The 21,529-nt window shown below is 48.2% G+C and overlaps 1 protein-coding gene across 11 annotated transcripts in view; it reads right to left on the bottom strand.

The window, feature by feature from the left end:
* Positions 1-21,529, bottom strand: part of AKAP2 (A-kinase anchoring protein 2) — a 317,252-nt gene that overhangs the window by 32,939 nt on the left and 262,784 nt on the right. The window contains exon 1 of one of the 11 annotated variants that reach the window (XM_006771171.2): positions 2,695-2,816. The exons of the other annotated variants lie outside the window; for them this stretch is intronic. The gene's annotated coding sequence lies outside the window, so the exon portion shown is untranslated. Of the gene's footprint in view, positions 1-2,694; positions 2,817-21,529 lie in introns of those variants that run through there. 11 annotated transcript variants of the gene reach the window in all.

Genomic DNA, 21,529 nt, shown 5'->3' with positions numbered 1-21,529 from the left:
AAGGATAAGCCAGCAGGAGAACGTGTAGAGTGACAAGCCCTGCGCCTGGGGCCACGGGAGGTCCTGGGAGTCCTGGGAGGTTCCGGGGCTCTGAGGCGGTCCCCTCTTTGCAGCAAGGAGCTTGCAGCCTTGAGGAAGCCAGTGCCAATTCACATCAAGAGAGCAAGCCACAGAGGGCACAGGAAGCATTGTATAGCAACAGGAAAGAAACTCCCAACCCTGTGCCATGGTGCCAGTTGTGCAGGCTGAGGGGAGTATATGAAGGCGCTGGGAGCGCCAGTGGTCCTTGGCAGCTGGCCCGCAGCAGCTCTGCCCCCCACCGCAGCCCCTGCTGAAGACTGCAGGCTGGGGGCGGGCTGGGGAAGGAGCTGGGAGTCTGAGTGGGCCCCTTCCACCCGCCCCTATAGACACAACAGAGTAGGAATGTCTGAGAATGCCCTGACTTGCTTCAGGCGAAGCCTTCATACCAGGAAGTGGAGGGTAGAGGTGATACCCTGGGCCACATTCCAGTTCTAGGCCGGCCTTTCCGCTTCCACCCCCGGCTGCGCTGCTTCCCGCTGTGGGACCAGGGGCTGTGTTGGTCATGGGAAGCCGGAGCCCAGCCACATCCCAAGAAGGACAGAGACCCCACTGGCTGATGGGGGGCAGACTTAAGACCCCAAGCACTCCAGACTAGTTACAGCAGCGGTTCTCAACCTGTGGGTCGTGACCCCTTTGGGGGTCGAACGACCCTTTCACAGGGGTCGCCTAAGACCATCGGAAAACACATATATAATTACATATTGTTTTTGTGATTAATCACTATGCTTTCATTATCTTTAATTTGTAACAATGAAAATACACCCTGCATATCAGATATTTACATTACGATTCATAACAGTAGCAAAATTACAGTTATGAAGTAGCAACGAAAATAATTTTATGGTTGGGGGTCATCACCACATGAGGAACTGTATTAAAGGGTTGCGGCATTAGGAAGGTGAGAACCACGGAGTTACAGGCTAAATTTAGACCAGGCCTCCTCAGGTTAACTGTGACCCCTCCAACCCCCCCAATCCCCTTTTTAAGGGCACCAAATACTAACAAAGCCTTTTGGTTTCCCTCCCACTGACCTCTTGCCTTGAAGCCATTATAGCCCAAAGTGACAAGGACAGTTTCAGTCCCTACAGACCCAGCCTCTCTTCCCCAGCGCTCCCATGACGATGGTCAACATGGCAGGCACCACCCTGCTATTCTCCCCGGCTTATGCCTCAGGTACAGGCTTGAAGTCAGGATAAAAAGACTTCTGAAAACCCCTTTCACTGGAAACAAGGCTCGCCTATGTTTTGCCTCGCTCTCCTGGTGAAGGCAACGGCCCGTTTGTACCATAACGGCGTTTCCCCGGCACCACAGCCTGCCTGATGAATAGCAACCCTCAGCCCTGCTGAAAAGTCACCGGCTCACATGGCAGGCTGCACATCTGGAACATGTTAAGGTGTTGTTTGATTAGCACATTTACAGCTCGGGCTTTCTGTGAAAGAAACTGAAGATGGTGTGTGTGATGGGGGTGAGAGGTGGGGAGGGGAGGAAAGGAAGGAAACCGTGGCCTTCCTGCAGCCACCGGTGAAAGGCGTGTTTCTTTCGGTTCCTTGGCGGCCCACTCCCGACAGGAGTGATTGAGAACCGCAGGGAGGACTCGGGGCTCCCAGGCATGAGGCGAGAGATGATGCAGTTCAGCTCCACAAAAGTCAGCTTTTGCTTTCTCTCCTCAATGTGAGACACTCCGTGCTCTACCGAGGGGTCCCCAGAGGCTCTTCTCCCCAGAGGCCTTTCCACTGTGAGGCTACCTGGCAGGGCAGTCCCGACCTCCAGATAAACCAGGATCAAGGCCACGTTGGCAACGCTGGCTCCTGCAGCCTGGCATTCCCAGGGTAACGGATTCTGCTGAAAGCAAAAGCAAGCCCAGCTTTGGCTCTAAATAACTAAGCTGCGTCCCTTCCGTTTTAAGATAGTTCAGGATCTCGGGTTCATGCCTGGCCAACTAGTAAAGGCAGAGTGCAAAAGCTAAAAAACAAAACAAGCCAACCACTGTGGGCCCGGCAGAGTTTCACTACGTTGAGGCAGAGAGCCAGGACAAAGGAGAAGACGGTGCCAGAAGCTTCTGGTTAAGGCTTTGTCCACAGTGACTCTGTCCATACAAACAGCGCCGATGAGGTCCCCTAGAGCAGACAGGCACACACACTCCCCAGAGCCCGAAGTCACTGGGAACGTGGAGACCTCCCCGACATGGAGCTGAAGGCTAGTTGCAGACTAAATAAATACAACGCGCCGACTCGAAAACCAGCGATCAGAATCACTGGGTCACTTGGTTCTGCTCTGGAAAAGGACACTCAGACACACACACACACACAGTTTCACAGACACACTCACACACCACCTTCAAAGCATCATCTGCCACAGCTGACATCTTTGCACACACTGCATGAAAGCGAGGCGCTTCCTCTTTGCCCTTTAGCATGAAAGCTGGAGTTTTACAAGATTTGGAAAAAAAAGAGATGCTAGTGGCCAATGTGGCCTCAGCTGCCCACTCTTTCTCTAGCAGGAAAGGACTCCACGGCAGGGCACTGCAATCCCGACTCCTCAGCCTCCAAAGGAAACCCCTCCTTCCAGATGAGAGAGAAAAGGCCGCAAGATAAGACAGCAGACTCGGCTTACCCTGCCCAGAGCGAGCACCTCAACCGGCCCGTCAGAACCGCCTCTTTTCCAGACAGATCCCCGCGCACTGGCTCCGCGGGATACATTCCTGCCGAGCCTGGGACTGAAGGCTGTGATGTCACAGCTGGCCCTCCCTCTGCTCCCTAAAAGGCCATTCACACAAAGAAGGACTTCACCCCCTTCCAAGAGGCCTGGCCCCTCCCTCGCTGGCCGCAGCCCGGAGGGCAGAGGCTCCCAGAGCTCAGGCCTGAATGGGGAAGGCGGGTGCTGAGAGGAGCTGAGAGGAGCGGGTTCCAGCTGTCTTGAGTCAGAGACAGGGCCTTGGATAAGCAGGGACTTAATCCCCTGGTGAGGTTGAGGTAGCAAAAAATCTGAAAGAGCCTGACGATGCAGTTAAATGAACATTTTGGGACAGAAATGCTCACTGTAGGAAATAAATTCTTCTACTTGGAGTAGTGAACACACAAAATAATATACAGATGATGTATTATGGAACCTATATAATTTTATTAACCAATGTCACCCCAATTTATTCAATAAAAAAGAAATCAACATGAGATAGATTAAAAAAATAAGTTATTCATCCTCCTTCCACTCAGAGAAAAACAGTTAATATTTTATTGCATTCCATGTGGTCTCCTTTTTAAAATGTGTGTTTAATATTGTTGAGATCAGGCAGCATATACAAGATTGTTCCCAGCTTTTCTTTGTACTCCACATTATCTCCCAAGCAGTCTTCGTGTCCTTTCATGGTCTTTGTAAGACGTATTTTAAATGGTTACGTGATGTCCCATAGAAGCGGGACAGAAGAGTTTGAAGTCAGGGACGAGGGCTCTAATTTCAAGGACTGTCTGGGGAAAGGGCTCCACTTTTTCTGCCACAAAGAAAACATCTGCCTTTGCCTTGGGCAGACACAAGTGTCACTAACACCTCTCCTTCTTTCCCAGGCCAGGCCCCCAGCACCACACACGGAGGCTAACTGAGTGTTGATGCATCCCTGTGCCTGGAAACTCCGACTGGCTCCCAACGCTGCCCCCAGACTCCACCCGCTTCCCCCAACTCTGGGTTGACCTGGAAAATTGGGAGGACAACTTGGGGTCTGGCTAACTAGGAAGTCAATCAGAATTCTAGGCCTGTGCAGGGCCATGAAGAAGTCATTTTCTTCAGTGAGATTTTGGAGAAGACAAGAGAATTGAGATTTATAGTGAAGTGACTGGGAAGAGGAGGACAGATGTCAATTCTAGTCCTCCCGGGCTAGCTCTCTGGGGTCAGTTGGGAGCAGTTCGTCTTGGTCAAGCAGGTGAGCAGCCCAAAGATGGTGGCCGGGGTCCCCTGTGGCCTGCAGGTTGGCCCACCATGCAGACCTCCTGGGACCTCCCCCAAAACACAGTTCCAGGAAGGAACGGTCAGAGTGGATGGAGCCTAGGAAGGCCCTTTTGAAAAGGAAGCTAAACGTGTGCTATACTTTATAACTATTTACCATGCCTAAACAACTTTTAAAAAATATGTTTTTATTGATGTTTAGAGAGACAGAGGAAGGGAGAGAGAGAAACACTGATGGGCTGCCTCCTGCACATCCCCCACTGGGGATGAAGCCCCCAACCCAGGCATACGCCCTAGCTGGGAATCAAACCTGCGACCTCTTGTTGAATGGGACAACACTCAACCAACTGAGCCACACTGAACAACATTTTAAATACGCTGGAATTTATGAAGAACTATCCGGGGAATTTCTCAGTGCTTGAGGTGGTGACACCAAATCACCAGGGAACTGAATTGATGTGCCCTTTGGAATAACTGGAATGTTTGGTTGTACAGCCAAAGGCATTTTAAGATGCTACTTAACAGTCTAAAGAAAAATGAGGTGGGGGAAAAAATCAAACACCAAGGGTGGCATTGCTCTGCTCGAGAAAGATGAACCAGGGCAGGCCTTGCAGGAAGTGGTGCCTCCAACCAAGAGGCAAGAGTGATACCCAGGACCCGCTACGTACTCAGTACCCATGAGGAGGTTGCCAAGAAAATGCTTGCAATGTGCCCTGTTCACAAGAGAGAAAATTATATATACTCTGAAAGCACTATTATCTAAGCAGTAGGCATACTTCTGACTGGAGTCCAAGGTGCTACCGTTCACCACACACATGCATGCACACATACATGTACACTGTTATAGAATGAATTGTGTCTCTCCCTATCCCTGTCTCACATTTTATATATTTAAGTCCTAACACATAGCTCCTCATAATGTGATCTTATTTGGAGATAGGGTCTCAAGTTAAGTGGTCATTAGGGTTGGCTCTAATCCAATATGACTAGTGTTCTTATAAAAAGAGATTTAGACCCTGGCTGGGTGGCTCAGTTGGTTGGAGCATTGTCCCAGACACTAAAAGGTTTCGGGTTCAATTCCTGGTCAGGGAACATACCCAGGATGAGGGTTTAATCCCTGGTCGGGGCATACATGGGAGGCAACCGATCAATGTTTCTCTCTCCCCACTTTCTTCTCTAAAACATATATATATATATATTCTTGGGTGAGGATTTTTTTAAAAAGAGAGAGAGATTTAGACACAGGGCCATACCTAAAAGGAAGACAATGTGGAGAGACAGAGAGGAGACAGCCATCTATAAGCCACAGAGACGGGCGACCCCTCCCGACAGCCCACAGCAGGAACCCGCTCTAACACACCGAGTTTTTGGACTTCCAATCTCCAAACTGTGAGGCAACACATTTCTATTGTTTAAGCCACTCACAGTGTGGTACTGTTATTGCAGGACTTGGAGCCAAGTAATGCACATGCTCACACAGACACACTCACAAATGCACATAGAGGCACATACAGAAACACACTGTACACAGAAACACCTACATGGACACACATACACCTGCATACATACCTCCCTCCAGCTGCATAGAGACGGGTGAAGTTTAGGAAACAATTCTGGGGCAAAGGCACAGGGAGGTGCCCCAGAAAGGCGGCTTATCCTCCGAGGCAGCGGGAAAAATCCAACTGGCCAGGTGGCTTTAGGCTGCAAAAGCACACCCCCAGCCGCCCATGTCTGCGGGAAGGAGCAGAGCGGGGCCAGCAGCCCCTGCCCCTTGTCCCCTTCCCTTCCCGCCAGGCAGACCCTGAGCATGGGCTGACCTTTCTGAGTTTACCGAAAGCCATTCGGAGGGCTGTAACCCAATCTTCTGTTTAGTCTGGGAGGGTGCCTTGCACTGGGGGACGTGAGGCTGTTTTGAAACACGTCCTGGTTGACTGGGAAGCAACATGTAATTTGTGAGGCTCGGCCACTGGGGTCTGGAGGCCATCAGTGTTTTGTGACCATCATTTGGCAAATATGCAAGGCACACCTACCGGGTGCCAGTTCGGTGCTGCACACCCTTGCCTACCTTCTCTGTTTGCTCCTCCCACCAAACAGCAAGGTGGATGGAGAGTCTCACCCATTCCACAGAATGGCGGGCCCCAGCCTCTGGAGCCAAAGCTTGCCCGTGGTCAGGGCGGTCAGGAACAGAGCTCAGAATCCGCCAATCCCACCCAGGGCAGGGCTGGGCCCCCGGGAGCCACACTGGGCAGTTCAGGAGGCAGCAGACCCAGGAGGGTGCTGAGCTGGTCCAAAGGGCCAACAAGGGAAGCTTAAAGAGCAAATGCGAGGCAGCCACAGACTGTCTTTGAAACCATGTGCCTGCTGCTTCGCGGCTTTGGGAAGGCCATGCTTCTCTTCAGGGACTCAGTTTTCTAGTCTGTGAAATGGGAAAATCAGACTAGGTGACCCCCCTCCCCCACATTCACTTCCTTTCTGTTCCTAATCTGTAATTGTGTGATGTCAGCATGAGCCTCGTGCGCAGGTCAAGTCCTGGGTAGTTCTGAGGCTGGTGACATAAGGGCCGAGCTGAGAGAAAGCAAGCCACACAGCAAGCGGAGGCTGCTGCTGCCGAAACCCTGGCCAGCTTTGCCAGGGGAGCTTTCCGGGGTTCCGGGAAGGACCTCATGCCCCTGGCCAGAACTGTATCTCTTCACTGGAAGGAGTACATTCTGCTAAATGAAACCATCCCGTGTTTGTACCTTCGTGTGATGGAATGTTCCACAGTGGATCTGTTGAAGTCAGGAGGAGCCAGAAGGAAGCAGGCAGAGTGGAGAGGCCAGACTCATGCTCCCTGGGGCATAGGGAAGCTGGAGGTGTGCTGCTTTTCAAACTGCTCCAGGGCCCGGTTCAAGGCACACCTATGGGCCCCGACCTCCAGATGCCCTTTCTCAATGGCCAGGGCAGTGGAGTCCCCCGGAGGCTGCCCTCTCCCCCTTACCTTTCAGTCAGGGCCCCCCTCCAAGTTCCATCTCCAGGACCCTCATCTCAGCAGGGGCCAGGTCTTTAGAGCAATTTGCACTGAGTTGTGAATCTGATGGGAATATTTACAATCTAAAGTATTTAAAGTAGGAGCTTGTTTACCCAAAGGAATTCCTAACCCAGTGAAGAGCAGACATGCCCTGCCCTAATGTATTGAGGGGAGACTGGTGAGAAGGTAAAGAGCAGAGATCTTCCTCAGAAAGGCTTTTAGGAGATCTGGACTTAGCACCTCCTGGAGGTCAGGACATTCGTGGATATACAGACTCCCCCAGCTATGTCCATGCCATGGCCTCAGTTATTCTTATAAGAAACATTATTCTATAGAAAAAAAAATGGTTCACCAACTGCCAAGCTCTTACTCCCCACTGCACCCTGCCATCTCCCAGGGTACCCTAATGGCCTTCAATACTGTCCAAAAAGTAGGTTTTGGGAGGGAGGAGCATCTGGGATGCTTCGTGCCAGAACCAGATAAAGCTAGTGGTGACCTGGGAAAAGGAGCTGATATGTAGGATGTATTTTCACTGTTACAAATTGAACATAATTAAAGCATAGTGATTAATCACAAAAACAATATGTAATTATATGTGTGTTTTCCGATGGTCTTAGGCGACTCCTGTGAAAGGGTTGTTGGGCCCCCAAAGGGATTGCGACCCACAGGTTGAGAACCGCTGCTTTAAATACACGTAGACTTACACAGGCCAAGGCTTGGCTACATGGTAGGCCCTGCAACACTTCTGTCTCCATCTACCAGCGTAATGAGCAGGGAGGCCTTCACTCCGCCGTGATGAACGAACATGGATCAGAACGTGGCCTTCTCTCGAGGAAGGTGTGCTTTCTTGTAGTAACCTATCACACTTTCAGGAGCAGACCTTCACACTACACAATTGTATGGTAATCTAATCTTCCTTTTTCATCAAAGATACGTCATTGACTCATTGTTATACACAGACATTTTCCTCCCATGAGCTGCCAATGCCCAGAAAAGTTGTGAAACACTTTCTGAGTAACCAAATTCCTCTTTGGAATGTCATAGAACTTCAGGGACTATGTCACAGACAGGATTTGTCATAGGAAACCCCCACAGAAAAGTTTCCCAAGGTCTGATCGGTCAAGTAGAGGATAAAAATTGGAGGTTGACTTTATCTGCTATTCTAAACAACAGTCGTTTTTTGCCCCATTCAACTTAAATGTGAAGATGAGTTAATCTCGTAACTGCCCCATCCACCTATAAGACACACACACACACACACACACACACACACACACGGACTCAACTCACTCCATCTGAATACATTTCTTTGCTCTAGTAAAGTATTTTGGAGCTTGGAGTAAAGTTTTTAAATTTTGGGTTTGCTAAATAGAGTCTTCTATAAGCAAAATCACCCTGTATTTTTTTTTTTTAAATTGATTTCAGAGAGGAAGGGAGACAGAAAGAGAGAGAGGGCAAGCATGTGCCCTGACCGGGAATTGAACTATGACCTTCTGGGTCATAGCTTGACACTCAACCACTGAGCCACACTGGCCAGGCTGGCCATGTCTTTTATTAAAGTTTAAAGCAAATGCTGGCAGGCAGGGGGAGGGAGGGTATGGACAATAAGTCTGCGCTGAGGCAATCCCAGACCCTGGATCCAACACCTGCTTAGGATCCTGGCCCTCTGTCACCCAGTTACAGGAACCACCATGCCCTTCCCTGCTCCAAGGCAGGAAGTGCCAATGAACAAGCCTTCCCATTCCCAAGGCAGCACTCAAGAAAACCCAACAATCAAGGCATGCTTTTTACATGACATTCCTGGTCAGCGCTAAGAAAACTCAACCAAAGGCGGTACCTACCACTTACCAACAGGAACAGGGTTTGATCCTACGGAATCAGCCGCTGAGGGATCGCGAGGGAACTGCCGGCAGCTCTAGCACAGGGGTGGGGAACGTGCGGCCCGGCCTTATCATTTGGTCTGGCCCCGCCAAGGCAACCGCGGGCGGGACTTGAGATTCAATAAATCTAGGAGCTTCTTCATGGCAACATCATTTTCAAGTTCATAATTTGTATGGCGCGCGAATGATGCTAGAAATATCCAAATGGCCCTTGGCAGGAAAACGGTTCCCCACCCCTGCTCTAGAAGGTTTAGATGGCCACCCACAGAGCAGGTCCCGTCATCACGGACTCTAGCGTCACCATGAACTGCTGCTTGTTCTAGAAATCCATGAATGAATGGCCTTTGCTTAAGTTTCTTTAAAAGCACAAAGCCATATGGAAGCCAGACCGGGCAACAAACAGCCCTCTGATCCCATTCACTCTGACACGCTGGCAGAACGCAAGGACTCCAGGAAAGTCCAGATGGTCAGAGAGGCTGCTCTGCCAGGACCAAGTGGCAGATCAGGAGTCTGGATCAGGCAGGCCCCGGGGGCACCGCCTGATGAAGAGCAGGGCCTGGAGGGCAGCTCGGGCAGTGAAGGCTGGAGCCAGGCCCCCTGCGATTCTGAGCCTGGTACCAGAGGTGCATCTGTGGTTGAAACTAAGAGAAACTTGCCCTTAACACGAAGCTCTGGTTCTGCTGCACCCCTGTGCGGTAGCCAGAACCCGGGGAGCGCATGGAACCCCCTCTTTCCTGTCACTGCTCTGTGCTCTCCCAATCCTGCCCTGGGCCGGCTGCGCTGGACCACATTCTGGGGAAAGTTCGGGCAGCCCAGCTCTGGGGGCAGCTGAGGGCCAGTCACCTGCTTCCGCCGACTGCTTCTGTGGCTCTGAATGCCAGGAAGGAACCCCTGCAGGAGAAGGAAAGCACGGAATTTCTCCGTCCACCAAGGGGATACAGGATAAGCAGGGCCAGCGGTAAGATGGGGTGCGGGGAAAGCTGGGGGAGGGGATTTGGCTTCATGCAAAGAAATGTCCTCCTTCCCTTTGCTTGAAGCCTACAGCACTACCTCGTGTCTCGTTTATGGGGAATCTCTCTGCCCGGCCATGGCGTCCCAGGAGCAAGCACTGTGGTTGAGAGCCACGCGTTACACGGATTATGCCAACAGGATAGAGTCTGAAAACCAGCCACAAGAGAGGGGTTGTCATTGGTTTCCACAGCCTCTGCCTCATCCTGTTTACCCTGTGGAGGCCCCCTTTGATCTAGTGGCCAACTGCTGCTCCCCATATTGCTGCCCTGGTTCTCAGACCCTTGTTTCATTGGCCATTTATTTGTTGGGGTGCGGAGATCCAGCAGGAAGAACGTGAGTCTAGAGAAAAGGAGGTCAGGGTTTGGATCCATTTGTGTTGCAAACGGACTGTGCGATGCTTACACAGGGGGTTTCCTCTTCTCTCTGAGGCTCAGGTTCGTCATCTGTCAAATGGGTATAATTATTGCAGCAGGCGGAACAGTGTCCCCTCCCAAATTCCTGCCCGCCTGGAACCTCAGAAGGTGGCCATTTTTGGAAACTGAGTCTTTGCAAATGTAATTAGTGAAGATGAGGTCAGATGGGATTGGAGTGGGCCTCAGTCCCATGACTGGTGCTCTTATAAGAGGGAAGGACACGCAGAGACGCACGCGAAGACACAGACAGAAATTGGAGTGATGCATCTGCAAGTCCAGGAGCCAAGGACTGTCGGGCAGCCCCACAAGCTGGGAGGAAGGCAGGAACAGATCCCCTCAGAGCCTCCAGGGGAGACCGAACCTGCCACCCCTGATCTCAGACTTTGGCCTCCTGAACTGTGAGAAAACACATTTCTCATTTCCAGCCACTGAGTTTGCGGTAATTTGGCGCAGCAGCAGTTAAGAAACACACCTGACTCTGGCCTCCTGAACTGTGAGAAAACACATTTCTCATTTCCAGCCACTGAGTTTGCGGTAATTTGGCGCAGCAGCAGTTAAGAAACACACCTACCTTCCAACTGTTACCCAGATTACCTCAGAGGCGGCCTGTGAAAGCAGTGGCCGTGTGACTGTGACAGGACAGGCCCTCACACAAGGCCGGTCACTCTTTCTCCTCCGGCAGCAAGCAGGCCAATAATGGGATTTTTCAAGACTTGCCAGAGGCCCTGGCCCCAAGGTATTTGCATGTTTAAAAACTTGTGGACAAAACAGGATGAGTAGCTGTGGAATAAGGGCATGCGCAGGTGGCAATGGCCATAGGCATGGAGACTGTTGTCCACAGAAGGCCGTTTGCAAAGCCTGAACTGCAAAGTCCTGGAGCTGGCGCTGAGTGGGGGCACCTTGTCAAACAGGGGAAGGGACACAGGGGCCCCGAGGCCTTGAAGGTTTTGCTGAGGTCGATCAGCAGGTGATCCTAACGTTATAGTGAGCATTTGTGATACGCCAGGTCCTGCAACTAAGTGATTTTCACGCACAATCACATTTATTTCTCAAAATCAGCCTGGGAAGCCAGTGTTCTTGGGTCTTACAGTTCAGGAACCGGGGACTCACAGTTTTAAGTGAGTGGCCTCAAGGCCTCGGCAGTAAGTGGCGATGCTGGGGTTAACTGGAGGAGTTTGTCTCGGGGTCTTTAACACGATCTTGCCTCTTGTAAATGCAGGCCTAGAAGTAGAACCGATCTGGACGACAGGCTTCGCAAACAAGGAAGATTCGCTCCAGGAATCTTTATCTGCTTAGCCACACACTCTGAATGGAGCCTACATTCTCCCCAGGTGCTCTCTGGCTTAGTTGCTGCCAGTTTTCTTTACGGGAAATAGAGATGACATGGCTGACAATCATTTTAGGCATCTCACTATGCCCTTTACATACATTATCTCAATAAATCCACACAGCAGCACCCCAAAGTAGGGTATCACCTCTATGTTGCAGATGAAGACACTGAGGATCAGAACTTCAGTCATCTGCCCAAGGGCACCCAGCAAGGAAGTGACAGAGTTGAGCTCTAAGCCCTGGCATGTCCAGCTCTGCAAAGTCCACCCGAAAGAAGCAACTCGTGACATCCCCTTTGCTTTCCCAAGACACATGGTGCGCCACGGCTCACGGGGTCGAAGAATTCACTTGGCGCTCTTCGCTGTACCTGTAAAATCTGTGTCTGCCCTCTGCCCCTACTTCAGATGCTTAGAGTTCTCTAAATGCTCCAGGTGAGTGACTTCCCCTTCAACCGAGTGGCTGGAATTCTCTAGAGAATGTCTGGTCACTCCCAAGAATGTTTGTTTGTCTTGTACACAGTTTCACCCACAATAGCAGGGATCCAGTCGGTCAGTCCATTCCAGACATGGACCCCTCCCCGAAACAAGCAAGGCAGAAGGTGGGGGGTCCCAGAACAGGAAATAACAGAGACTGGGTGTGGGGACAGGAGGGGGACCAGAGTCAACAAACATCTCTCAGGCTGTGAGATGTTAGCAGGCCGCTGGCTAGTTCAAAGGTTGACAAGAGCCAAGATGCTGCATTGTTGTATTCTAAAATGCTCAATCCCCACCCCCAAGTTTTTTTTTTTTTTAGCACATCTTTCGCCAAATGAAAAAATACAGCCCCAAGAAGCCATGCTCCCTATATTGGTGACATCATGTTGAGCCTCAGGATTGGTGCAGATGGTTTCAACTCCTGTAAATCATCTTATCAAGATACTTGGTCATTGGGGGATGGCGACAGGAAAGAAGGCGAGGCTTTACCTGCAAAGACGGGGTGTCACAAGGGAGTTCTCAGGCCCCTAAGTCACCCTTCCTCAGTGTCACTGCAGTGCCGAAGTGTAGAAGTTGGCATGTTTTCCTTTCAGTGAAGTGGTTGACCTTCTCATGAAAAGCATTCTTTAAAATCGCCTCTTGATTTCACTCTCTAATTCATGTTTAAAAATAATAGATTGGGCTGGTGACTTTTCAACCGGTGTGCAGCAAGAACTTTTAAAACATGCAACACCTAACTATTTAGTCAGGGCACTGACTTCTTTTCCCTTAAATTGTCAAATAAAAAATGACAACGGCCAACACAATAGTCAGTCACCCAGTGTAAAGGAATCAAAATGATACCTATTTTTTTTGTCAGATCAGCACATTTTTGGGTGTGCCCTACATGTTTAGTAATTAGTTTATGTGTGCCAAGAGATGAAAAAGGTTGAGAATCGCTGGGGTAGGCCAATTAATTTCAGAGTTGGGATAGCAACACAAAGTAATAGCCCAAGAAAATATGAGATGTTTCAAACCTGGAGCCCAATTAGATTCCACTACGCAGCTTGCCTTAGCCTGGATCGCATCATCTGCAATATTGCAGAATTCAGGAACATAAACGCAGCACAACAACCACTTCCGGACTAGAGGTCCCAGGGGTACAGGAAGTTAGATGTGTGGTCCAGGAAGGTGCCCCCAGTCTGTGATCTGAACCCCAGCCACCCCAAGGGGTGCTTCTACATCACTGTGGCTTGCCCTGGATCTCCCTTCCCCTACCCCCAAAGCTTGGCACAGACAAATTCAAGCCCTTCCCTCTCTCACTGGGCTTCCCCACAAGGCCCAGGTCAAAAGGGCTCCCCCCACCCCCCTTCCAAATGGTGCGAGAAACAGCCCAGGGAATGAACTGCTCCTCACCATCCTTTCAGAGGGTTTGCCTGGTTATGGCTAGGGCTCCCCGAGTCCAGGGCTTGCTTGCATGTACACTTTTGTAAACTAGAAGGCTACCGGGGAAGGTCCTCTCTGTCACCTTCCCAGGGCCTGAGGACACCACCAGGAGGCTGCTGTCCCCACAGGGCTCTAAGGACCTCAGCCTGAAACATGGCCTCGCAACCCCCAGGTTTCTGAAGTTTTAACAGGCCACCCCACTGCTGAAATTTGCCCTCTGAATTACCGGCTTCATCCAAATGCTAAATAGTATTGGCAAGTTTCAGTTTTTGAATCCCAGGAAGAATAAACTGCACCCTAAAATTTTTTTCTGGCATTACAAACCCTGAAATCTGTCAGTGCTATACCTCTCAAAACAGAAAAATAAAAAATAAAAAAAATAGGGGAATAGTATTCATAGACTTTTCTAAAAATTGAAGTAAAAGAGATAAAACTGAAAGTGGCCGTTTTTACCATTTTTAGTGTATAATGCAGTGGCCATTCATTCCTCTCACAATGTTGTGCAATCATCACCACTGTCTACTTCTGAAACTTGTCATCACCCCAAACAGAAACTCTGTGCCCATTAAGCAACTTGGGGCAACATTTTTGAAATATCTATGAGGCTAGTTAAGTATAAAACAGAATCTAGATAGAGAGATTACATCTTTGCAGCAAACATAGGGGAAATCAGACTAGAGCAGTGGTTCTCAACCTTCTGGCCCTTTAAATATAGTTCCTCATGTTGTGACCCAACCATAAAATTATTTTCGTTCCTACTTCATAACTGTAATGTTGCTACTGTTATGAATCGTCATGTAAATATCTGATATGCAGGATGGTCTTAGGCGACCCCTGTGAAAGGGTCGTTCGACCGCCAAAGGGGTCGTGACCCACAGGTTGAGAACCGCTGGACTAGAAGACTATAATTATGGATTGTATTAAGGAAGCGGAATAACTACCCTAATTTACTTTCTAAATTTTTGGCAATTAATTTTTTATATCCCTTTTTGGTCTTATAAGCATACTAGAAAACTACTGACAAAAACAATACGAAATAGGTTGATTTGTGAAATTAATGTTTTCCTAGATTGTATGTAAACTAACACTAGCATTTGTCAGTATTTGAAAGTGTCTGAAAGTAAAACAAATGAAAAAACCTTTTATTTGCAAATCTCAAGCACACAATTGCTGACTTATCACATCTGCATTGCACTTGAATTCACGATTTTGTTAATAATATTATAAAATAAACGGTTCTATTTACTTTTGTGAAAAACAAACCAAACCTGGGAATTTAATAGTATTAGGACCACCTCTTGAAGGAATTTAAATGCTCACTTATTTGGGAAAGAAACCACTGTCATTTCTACCCAAGCCTTCAGGATCTGAGGTCCAATGACTACAGTGACTTCTAAAAGCAGCTAAATAACTAGAATACTTCTGCACGTTCGTCTGCCTCCGTGTAGGTGCCGATGAAGCCTTTGCATAACAAATAATGTCAATCAGGGGTTAACAATCGGAGATAATCCCACCCTTACAAGGCTGGGTTCCCAGAAGCCTTATCTTCCATTAGGAGCCCCTTGCACATCAAAGCATTGTTTGGCAACAGGGCACAGTGGACAGGAGGGAGGCTCTTTACCCCTCCAGGCTAACTGCTGGAATTGAATATTTCCTAATGGAGATGGCCGCTTTCAGTTTAATAAACAAGCCATTTGTTTGAGAACCGAAAGGCAGCCCAATTTCTGGGCTGTTGATGGATGATGTCTTTGTGTACACACACAAAGCAAACACAAGCCTCTGTCCTCCAAGCCTCTCAAATCCCTCCCCAGCTGGGGTTCACCCCCTCCCCAAGGCCTCCTACCTTGCTGCACCTGGGAGCAGCACAGTGGTCCCGCACACCTGGCATCACTGCGAGGCACTGAGCACTATATGCACCTCTCTCTCTTCCCACTTCCTCTCTCCTTCTGTGCGCCCCCAACAAGGGAGCCTTCTCCCTTCCCACCTAAATGAGAACACTGCAGCCTTTCCCGCGCCCCCAGCCATAGCGCCCAGAGGAGTCTTGAGGTGCCTCAGAAGCATTTTTTCTCCTCTTTAGGTCCTTGCTTTACTTCACGCTCCCAGAGCTGTTCTTCTGGGATTAGGACCTCCTTCCTGCCAGCCACCTCTGGCCCCAGCTCTCAGGCCTTCTGGGCTCCTTTGCAGTCACAGACACTGATCTTCAGTCTTAAATGCTGATCATCTGGGGCTGAAGCTGAGACCACTGCAGTTCCAACGGGGTCTCCACCTCGGAATAAAACTAACCTGACAGACGCAAGGTTTTCCTCTTTAAAAAAACCCAAACAAACAAACACAAAAACATGTTTGCCAAAGAAGTACTCTTATCAATGCAAAAAATATGCAGATGTAGCCACTTGACAATTTCTATGTCCAGTGCTTAGCCTTATAGTTAAAGCTGCTGTCAACCTGGACTGCTTTGCTTTATCAAGCAGAGTTCTCACAGCCTTATACAAAAAGGCTTAAAGAAAATATGCAGATGTAGCCACTTGACAATTTCTAAAATAGTTAAGGCTGTTTCAACCTGGACTGCTTTGCCTTATCAAGCAGAGGTTCTCACAGCATTATACAAAAAGGCTTAAAATGACAACTGCTAGACTATTGTGCAAAATTAACTAACTAGCTGAGGGCCCTTGCAAGTCTAAAAGATACCTGTAATAAACCTACTTCCTCTTGGATTTGCCTGCTGATAAATTTCTGTCCACCCACATGTAATAAAATAAAAGTGAGACCAACTACCCCACAGTGATGCGCAATGATGAACAGTAAAATGTGATGAATCCAGCCAATAACAGGTGTTTTAAACATATTAATTTGTGGCGACCAACTGGACGGTATTAAAAACTCATTTCTTTAATGACATGTGGACTACGTGTGCCCATGTGGACAATTCACCAGAATCCTTTAAAAAAACCCACCTAATGTCAATGACAAATCTCCCCTAAACTGCAGAAAAACAAGGTGCTTCCATCAAGTACATCAAAGTTAATTTAGTTCTTACAATTCAATTTCCAAGTAGGATCTACAGAGCAACCAAAATTTGAGGATCAATAATATAGACATTCAGATGCTACAATGGAGCCACTAGTTTCGACTGTTATTGCATAAGAACTAAAAAGCACCCATTTACCTCACAAATTCTTTGTGTGTGCCCTTTTCTGGTAAAATTAACCCAAGGGCTTTACTACAAGTCAATTCCAAAGGAAGACACAGGATCCGTACCCATTTAAGCTTCTGACTTATTAACATTGATAAAACTCTTCATTAAAGTCACCATTAAAAAAGGTAGACCCAGCCCTGGCCGGTGTGGCTCAGTGGATCACCATCCCATGCATCATTTGGCATTTGGGAAGCACTGGGAAGCTAGAATCAGTACTTCTATGATTTCAACAGCAGCCCTACTAGAGAGCTTGGATCTATCATCATTACATTTCAGAGATAAATACACAAAGGAAACATAATTCCAGGTTCAAAACATTCTAACCAGGTGCAAACATCTCAAGTGAGTCCAGGTTCCAAGCACATTACCACGGAGCCGAGGAATCAGGTTCAGAAAAGGGTTTCATTCCACAGCTGTGAGCTTTGGCAGCTCTCTATCTTGACTCTGCCTTCTTGGAATTCCTAAGCTCGGGCGACTCTGCTCATCCCAATTATTCAGGTCGGAGGCATTTCCAAGCTATTGGAGCTGATAAACCAAGGCTTCCCACCAGCTATAAAGGCCATCCTTCAGGGCTTCCTAAGAGGAGGTTCCGAGGTGTGGATGCTTATTTTTCAAGTCACTGGAACACAGGCAGATTAATCGTTAACTGTTTTTTACCATGAGTGTTTACTAGGAACGCAGAGATTCAAGATTGAAGAATGGCACTTAGGGGTAGCTTCAAGGGAAGGGTCGATTTGTGCTCTGGGAGGAATCTTAAACATTACCCACTCTGGCCCTGTTTCCGCTTAAATCTCAATTTGTTTGGGGGCTAAACGTCTGAAACCCAAACAAAAATGTGGACAGACTCCGTATGACATTGAACGCAACGCAAGATAATATAGCCACTCCCCCCCAGCTCTGTCTCCAAAAAAAAAAGAACTCCTGTAAGTTTCGTAGCCTGCATTTACATTTAGATTACAGAGGAGAAGGGAGGGGTAGTGCTGTTTGTCCAAGTGGCAAACAACAGTAACAGGAGGGCTTCTTGGCAGAAATTCAATAGGATTCCATGTTCCTGGGTGGAGACCCTTGAGAATTCCTACAAGGTGATGACTGGCGTGCCTTTAGCAGGGGAAGAGGACATGGATCCAAGTTTATGTGCCCAAAAAAGAAGTCTGAGCAAAAAAGAAAGTAATAAAAATTTTAAATGGAATTTTTTTTTTTTTTTTTTTTTTTTGCCAATAAGAGAAATAACTTCTCTCTATGCAAAGGGGCTTTGGGACCAAGAGCCCAGCTTTATCTAACTCCAGACATCGTGGTTTCAGTGCCTTTACTGATAGCAGATCAAATCTAAAATACAAATACACCCGTTAGGGCAACTGAGGTGTGCCACGTGGATTCATATGGGCACTTTCCCCCTCAAGATAAAAATGAAAAGAAAAAAAAAAGTAGGAAAATCAGCCAGAGGAAGCACTGCAAAGAAGGTTCTCAGCAAAGGTCATACTCCAGCTCCCAATTCCTAAGCAGAATTTGCATAAGATGAAGATCAAGGTTTTCTCAAAAGCTGATTCCTTAGCATTCCCTCCCACTCCCCTAGAGGAACTTTCCATTTAGGCTAAGAATGGCCGAAAAATATGGAAACTTGAAATGAGAGATGGCAAGCTCTCCTTTTCAATTTAACACCACTGCTAAGAAACATGAGCTGTTCACCGCAGTGTCTCCCGTGCCGCAACTTGAGTCCAGACTATGCAGGTGCTCTGAGCTGGATATCTGAATACTATGCCGGGCTTTACTTTATTCATTCATTCCCCCTTGTAAATGAGTGCCTACTGTGTTTCAGACACTGTGCTGGGCACAGCGGGGAGAACCAGGCATGGAGCTGCCCTCTGCAAATAAGACCTTTTCAACCACAAATAAACGTGAACTTGTGTCTATGATAAGTACTTTGAGTGAAAGGGACCTAGTGCTTTGACAACCTCTAATAGGGGAATTTGAGCTAGTCAGGAGGGTTCTCTGAGGAGGTGACGATTGAAGGGGACTGAAGCCTGTTCTAGGTTGGTGTGAAAGGCCCCGAGGGAGCAAGACCAGCTTATAAGAAATGTACTTTACAAGAAATGGCGATAGTTTGGGTGGCTGGTAAAAAGTAGTAGCAGAAATGCCATCCTAAAATATGCCACGTTGACATAAGGATTATTTTGAGCTGAAGACAACTGAGAATGAGCAGATACAAGAAATGCTCTTGGTCCTCTCCTGTTTGCCTAAAAGCAGGACATAACATGTGTAAAGGTGCCCCCTCTCCTCTCTACCAGGAAGAACAGAAGTTAATCACCGGAGATCATTCAGACCCTTATCAGCCTAGAGATGGCATTAGAGCAATGGTTCTCAATCTTTGGGTCGCGACCCCTTTGGCAGTCTTGGTCCTCTTCTGTCTGCCTAAAAGCAGGACATAACATGTGTAAAGGTGCCCCCTCTCCTCTCTACCAGGAAGAACAGAAGTTAATCACCGGAGATCATTCAGACCCTTATCAGCCTAGAGATGGCATTAGAGCAATGGTTCTCAATCTTTGGGTCGCGACCCCTTTGGCAGTCTTGGTCCTCTTCTGTCTGCCTAAAAGCAGGACATAACATGTGTAAAGGTGCCCCCTCTCCTCTCTACCAGGAAGAACAGAAGTTAATCACCGGAGATCATTCAGACCCTTATCAGCCTAGAGATGGCATTAGAGCAATGGTTCTCAATCTTTGGGTCGCGACCCCTTTGGCAGTCTTGGTCCTCTTCTGTCTGCCTAAAAGCAGGACATAACATGTGTAAAGGTGCCCCCTCTCCTCTCTACCAGGAAGAACAGAAGTTAATCACCGGAGATCATTCAGACCCTTATCAGCCTAGAGATGGCATTAGAGCAATGGTTCTCAATCTTTGGGTCGCGACCCCTTTGGCAGTCTTGGTCCTCTTCTGTCTGCCTAAAAGCAGGACATAACATGTGTAAAGGTGCCCCCTCTCCTCTCTACCAGGAAGAACAGAAGTTAATCACCGGAGATCATTCAGACCCTTATCAGCCTAGAGATGGCATTAGAGCAATGGTTCTCAATCTTTGGGTCGCGACCCCTTTGGCAGTCTTGGTCCTCTTCTGTCTGCCTAAAAGCAGGACATAACATGTGTAAAGGTGCCCCCTCTCCTCTCTACCAGGAAGAACAGAAGTTAATCACCGGAGATCATTCAGACCCTTATCAGCCTAGAGATGGCATTAGAGCAATGGTTCTCAATCTTTGGGTCGCGACCCCTTTGGCAGTCTTGGTCCTCTTCTGTCTGCCTAAAAGCAGGACATAACATGTGTAAAGGTGCCCCCTCTCCTCTCTACCAGGAAGAACAGAAGTTAATCACCGGAGATCATTCAGACCCTTATCAGCCTAGAGATGGCATTAGAGCAATGGTTCTCAATCTTTGGGTCGCGACCCCTTTGGCAGTCTTGGTCCTCTTCTGTCTGCCTAAAAGCAGGACATAACATGTGTAAAGGTGCCCCCTCTCCTCTCTACCAGGAAGAACAGAAGTTAATCACCGGAGATCATTCAGACCCTTATCAGCCTAGAGATGGCATTAGAGCAATGGTTCTCAATCTTTGGGTCGCGACCCCTTTGGCAGTCTTGGTCCTCTTCTGTCTGCCTAAAAGCAGGACATAACATGTGTAAAGGTGCCCCCTCTCCTCTCTACCAGGAAGAACAGAAGTTAATCACCGGAGATCATTCAGACCCTTATCAGCCTAGAGATGGCATTAGAGCAATGGTTCTCAATCTTTGGGTCGCGACCCCTTTGGCAGTCTTGGTCCTCTTCTGTCTGCCTAAAAGCAGGACGCTCAACCACTGAACAACGCTGGTGGGCTGTTTGTTTTTTTTTATAAAAACAACAACAACAAGGTTTGAGCCCTAATTTTGATAGGAAAGCTCAAGAGGAGACAACATCCACTAGAAACCATAGGATCACATTATGGACCTCCACTGCTTGATGGAGACTGGTTAGCTCTCAGAAGCTTCACCTTCTGTGGAGTGGTCTCTATCATCTCCATTCACATTCTTCTAGTCTAGGTTCCTGGAAAAGGTCTGGTGGGACATCAAGTTGGTGCAAAGAGCTTCATCTCTGGGACACAGATACGAAGTAGAGGTGTGAAATTTAAGTCATCCATTTCCAAGGACCTTTCTCAGCCCCGTTGCCCCAGCTCATGTAAACAGAGGTCTTTGGGGAAATCACATCATCTAAACCAAAACCTGAGCCCATTTTATATTAAATGATTATTGTGTATGGGCACGGGGCTGCGGCACGGCCTTCTTTCCCTCTGCCTCCCCTTTCCAGTGTAGCAGCAATGCAACCACCGCCTCTCTCTGGTTAGGTGGGTACTACCCACCTTGTCCTTTCAAACCTCAGCTCGGGGTAAGGTCAGATGTCTAGCCCTTGGTAAACCAGAGTTACAAAGGCCTGAAGTTGTTTGATGAATGGAATCTATTACCTAGTTCTTCTTCTTTTTTTAATATTTCTTTTTCTCAGGTTAGTTTTCAGACATTTTTTAAATTGATTTTTAGAGAGAGAGGAAAGGAGAGGGATAGAGAAAAGAAACATTGATACTGCACATCCCCTGACCAGGAATCAAACCGTGACCTTTTTGTTCCTGGGTTGACGCTCCGTCACTGAGCCACACCAGCTGGCTATTACCCAGTTGTTAGTATCTTTCTTGATAAAGTGCTTAAGGCAAAAAATAAAAGCATGTGTGCTGTGTGTGTGAACCAAGCGAGTCTCTTTTTGACATCTCCTCTCC

This window comes from Myotis davidii, unplaced genomic scaffold (assembly GCF_000327345.1).
Source record: "Myotis davidii unplaced genomic scaffold, ASM32734v1 scaffold64, whole genome shotgun sequence".
NCBI classification, from domain to species: Eukaryota; Metazoa; Chordata; class Mammalia; order Chiroptera; family Vespertilionidae; genus Myotis; species Myotis davidii.
Note: the sequence above shows the minus strand (reverse complement) of the source record. Positions and strands in the feature narration are given on the sequence as shown.